The following is a 4,909-nucleotide window of genomic DNA, read 5'->3' as shown; positions in this document are numbered from 1 at the left end:
CCAGCTGGTTTGCAGCTTCTGGGTCACCCTGACAGTGCAGGAAAGGGACGGGCCAGGCCAGGGCTCTCAGGGTGTGCTGGGGCCGGGAGGGACATGACCGAGAGGCCACCGGGCTGCCGGCCACACCTGTGGGAGAACGTGGGCGACCGTGTGGAGGGCGGTGATAAAACCGGCATGCCAACAGGCACGCAGCGAGGGGCACCTGCTCACCGGGGCCCTGCGGGACACCGGCCACCCCACGGCCATGCTCGCCCCGACAGCCGCTCTCGAGCAGGCCGGAGGGCGTCCCGTGTCCAGGTGAGTCACTGCAGGCCCAGAGCCCCCAGAGCAAGGGGGACGCGGGACGGGAAGCAGAGGGTCCCAGCCACAGCAGGACCCTGGGGAGCTGTGAGCAGGAGGAACTCCGGCTGGGAGTGGCCCGACTGGGGAAGGAATGTGAGAAGGCTGCAGGGTCTGTGAGTCCTGGCGGGAGCAAGGAGCGCGAGGTGGGGGGATGGCCATCCAGAGTCGATTATTTTTAAAACTTTCTTTTTGGCAGTTGGACTTTGTTATTTGAAAGATACTTTAAAGCAGATCAAGCCGCAGGGGCCCAGGTTGCAGGTTCTGCCCAGGACTGTTTTCTTCCCTGTCTGCCTGACCCCGGCGCCGTGACTGCAATCTCGGTCCACAGACCTACAGAGGGCTCCCCACAGCTGGCCCAGGGCTCCCCGCTGCTGGTCCAGGGTTCCCCACTGCTGACCCAGGGCTTCCCGCTGCTGGCCCAGGGCTCCACCCCACAGCTGGCCCAGGGCTCCCAGCTGCTGGTCCAGGGCTCCCCACTGCTGGCCCGGGGCTCCCCGCTGCTGGCCCAGGGCTCCCCGCTGCTGACCCAGGGCTTCCCGCTGCTGGCCCGGGGCACCCCATTGCTGGTCCAGGGCTCCCCGCTGATGTCCCTGGGCTCCCCACTGCTGGCCCAGGGCACCCCGCTGATGTCCCTGGTACCTGGTTCCAGCCCTGGTGAGTTTGCAGCAACCAGGCCCCAGCCCCTGTGAAGGGCGCCAGCTGCCTCCTGCATCCCTGTCCCTGCTCCCCTGTGCTTTCTTTCTGGAACTCTCTCCATCCCCAGCAGGGCACCTTGTCTGACCTCCATGTACCGGCTGGACCGTGCCCTGATAGGCCCTCATGCAGCGTGAGAACGCGCCTAACCCGCATCCGTCTGTGTGGGCCGCGAGCTCTGGATCGGATGGGACATTCCACTCCAGGTGCAGGAGCCCTCAGCCGCAGGCCTGTCCTATATTTTGAAAGATATTTTCGGTGGCCCTGGTCACGGGTACCCACGTCCCATCCCCCAGTGTGCTTTGCAGAAGAGGGCTGGCTGTGGCATTCTTGCAAGGCTCAACTGGCTGGGGCCAAAGTAGTCTGAGGAGGACGGTCCAACAGTCTCTGGTGGGAGTTCGTTGTGCGTCTGCGTGCACACGCGTGTGCATCTGGGCATGTGTGCAACAGTGAGACGGCATGAGCTCAGTTAAACTGTCATCGACAACCCTGACGTCGGGGACACCCACCACTTCCCTAGTGACGCCCCTTTGCCGTGCCCTTTTTTTTGGAAGAGATTTTTGCTATAGGGTGCATGTGCTTGCCGGAAAGACAGAGAGACAGAGACAGAAAGCGAGATTTCTGCAGCGGTGCCCCTGGGTGGGGGGATGGCCACACTGCAATCCCATCTCCTCCATTCTCCTCTCGGATCTTGGGCATACACGCACATGTGCCCGCTCTGTTTAAAGCCCCCAGGCCCAGGACTAGAACTGTGGTAGACCACGTGAGAGTCCAGCGATGTAACCATTACGCCATCTGCTGGTCCCTGCTTTTTTTTTTTTTTGCTTTTTTTTTGGGGGGGTGGGGGGAGAGGTTTTTGCTATAGGGCGCGTGCGCTCGCCAGACAGACAGAGAGAGAAACAGAGACAGAACGCAAGAAATCACCCCCCAGGGGGGATGGTCAGGCCGCAATCCCTTCTCCTCCATTCTCCTCTCGGGATCTTGGGCACGCACGCACACGTGCCCAGCATGAGTTTTAAGCCACCGGGTCCTGGACGCGAACTGTGGTCGACTACGTGGGAGTGCAGCGACATAGCCATTACACTAACTGCATGTCTTTACAACATGTAAAATGATGAATACACTATTGCAGTCCAGGCCGGAGGTTACCTCCCAGGGGCTGGCAGGCTGGCGTGGGCCAGGTCCTGCCTGTGCGCGAGCAGTCCACGGGCACCACATGCTGCTTCCTCACCTGCTGTCCACGACGGCAGTGCTGCGACAGTGCAGGGCGAGTGGCTCCAGCTGACCGCGGGGTCTCACGGCGCAAACACCTACCACCCGGCCCATGGGGAGCTGGCGCCCTGTCATAACGGCGCACCTGCTGGTCATGAGCCTGGCTCCCGCTGGCTTGCGTGTCTGCACTGGTGCTCCTGCTGCTCCCAGGCAGGCCCGTGTCTAATCCCCAGCCAGCCGTGCCGCGCTGTCCAGACACACCTTCGGCCGCAGTTCCTCCCTGAAGAATCGGCAAAGGTGTTGGCAGGGTGGCCTCGGCCAGCATCACCCTGGCGGCTTTCCAGGGCCAACCTTGCCGGGAGCAAGGCTGGTCCCACGAAGGGCGCTCTGGGCCTCTGCTGAGACCACGTTGTGCAGGGCGTCCCCTGTCCCCCTCGCTGCCAGCAGCCAGGCCACTTGGGGGGATGCTCGGGCTCTCCTCTTGATGCTCACGGCCCTGATGTGGTTCTGGTGGCCGCAGGGCTTCAAGACACGCTCTCACACGTGGTGGCCTCTGGTGCCCCACGCCTCCCCTGTGGACAGACATCTGTGGGCTGGAACTGGTGCCCACAGCCCTCCCTCAGCCTGTGCCCCGTGGCCTGCTCTACAGCCCCAGGTCCCCAGGCAGCCATGGGGCTGCTCCTGAGCTGTGAGCACTGTCCCTGCACTGACGGCGAGTGTGGGCCAGCCTGGGCAAGGCCGGCCAACCTGAGAGGAAGGCCAAGGCCTGCCGGGGGAAGCCAGCTGGGATGCCTTGGGTGACAGCGCCTGGTTACCCGCACTGGCAGCCAGAGGGCGGGACAGGGAGCTCGCAGGCTGTGAGTGGTGAGTTTATGCGGGGCCATGGGGCCATTTAAAGGAACGCAGGTGTGGGCCAGCAGGTGGCGTGCTGGTTAAGGTGCTGAATCCCACATGGCCAACCGTGGTTCGAGTCCCAGACCTGGTGGCTTCAAAATCACATGGGGCATGAGTGTGTGTGTGCCCAACGTCCTGAGAGGACAAAGGAGAAGGGACTGTGGCGTGGCCATCTCCCTGGGGGTGGTTTTCCACTTTCCCTCTCTCTGTCTCTCTGGCGAGCACACATGCTCTATGACAAGAACATGAAAGGGCCACGTGGGTGCAGACTGGCTGTCCCTGTTGCCCACACCAGGCCTCAGGAGCACAGGTGAGCAGTTGGGCTGGGCCCTGGGGCAGCTGCAGGGGCAGTGCTCATCTACGGACCCTGGGGAAGGCCTGCCTTTGGGCAAGTGCGCCGTGGGTGCAGGAGGAGCCAAGGCCGCTCGCGCACGCCTCTCTGGGGCGGATACATTTTAGCGACCTCACATTCCATCCATTTCTGTGAATTCCTTTTTTCCCTCAAGCCAGAAAAAGAAATTCAGGTGTTTGTCCATCTTGCCCTGGGAGCGCTGGCTGGGAACTGCAAGCTTCTGTTTGCTGTGGCCTTTGGCACATTCTGTACCAGAAAAAACTCTTCATCGACCTGCCTGGCCTCTCCTGGGCCCAGTCTGGATTCACGGGACAGCGGTAGCAGGCGGACCTTACCGCTGTGAGTGACACCCACACAGCCCTGCTCAGGTGACAGGTGTGCAGTGGCTGAGCCTGGGCGGGGCCGCTGCACCTGCCTGGGGGCTGCTATCTCAGGACCCAGCCCGTAGCAGGACACAGCCTCAGCCGCCTCGGGGCCTCCAACCGCCCCAACCCCCTGCTCCCATGCTTCCGGCCTTGCCTCGGGTGTGTTCCTAGAGAACTGGAGCAGCTCCTTCTGGGTGGGCCTCTGTGGCCCCTCCTGGTGTTTGCTGCAGTGGCACCCATGGGCCAGGCCTGGCTGCTCGCCCAGCCCCCGGCTCTGGCGGAGCTGTGAGCCACCCTGTGGGAGACAAAGCTGTGGGCAGAGACAGCCCCTGCTCCCTGCGAGGCTATGGGCGGGCAGAAGGCAGACTTCGCTCTGAGACCTCCAGATGCGCCTTGTCTTCCAGAGGAGCGAGGAGGGCAGTGCGTGCAGGAGGGGACAGGGCGAGCAGTAGCACAGTTCCCGGTCACGGGGCTGCCCTGAGAACGTGCGCAGGAGCCAGTGAGTGGAGCGTGGGCCAGCGTGTTGTCTGAGCAGGTACGTCCAGAGCGCTGTTTCCGTCGCTGTGAACGATTGCTACGAGTGGCTGTCGGTCCCAGTGTACCTCACGATTGGCCCTGCCACGCCCAGGTGCCACGCGCAGGCTCCGTGTGCCGCAGCCCGACAGCACTCAGGGATGTCAGGGGGCCTTGGCAGCCAGCGAGCAGCAGGTCAGCCTCCCAAAGCTGGGGTGGCAGCCTGAGCATCCTTGCTTCCCGCCCTGCTAAAAGGCCAGTCCTCGGGGTGGCGGGCAGCCACGTAACTGGTCTCCAAGGCTTGGCGACTGGTGGGCAGCAGGCCGGGCTCCCAGCTCGTGATCTCCCGGGGGCATGGCCATTCTTGGGGGGCTGCAGACCCAGGGGGCACTACAGGCAGGGCAGCAGCCCATGTCCACTTGGGTCCCGCACACTTGGCCATACAGGCGGGAAGAGTGGCCGGGATCTGCAAAGGCCCTCGTGGCCCCTTAAGTGTGACTGTCCCCACGCACGCATGCATGCCCACGCCTTCTTTCCC

Source organism: Tupaia chinensis, unplaced genomic scaffold, assembly GCF_000334495.1.
Source record: "Tupaia chinensis unplaced genomic scaffold, TupChi_1.0 Scaffold000132_1, whole genome shotgun sequence".
NCBI lineage: Eukaryota > Metazoa > Chordata > Mammalia > Scandentia > Tupaiidae > Tupaia > Tupaia belangeri.
This window is presented reverse-complemented; position numbering follows the sequence as displayed.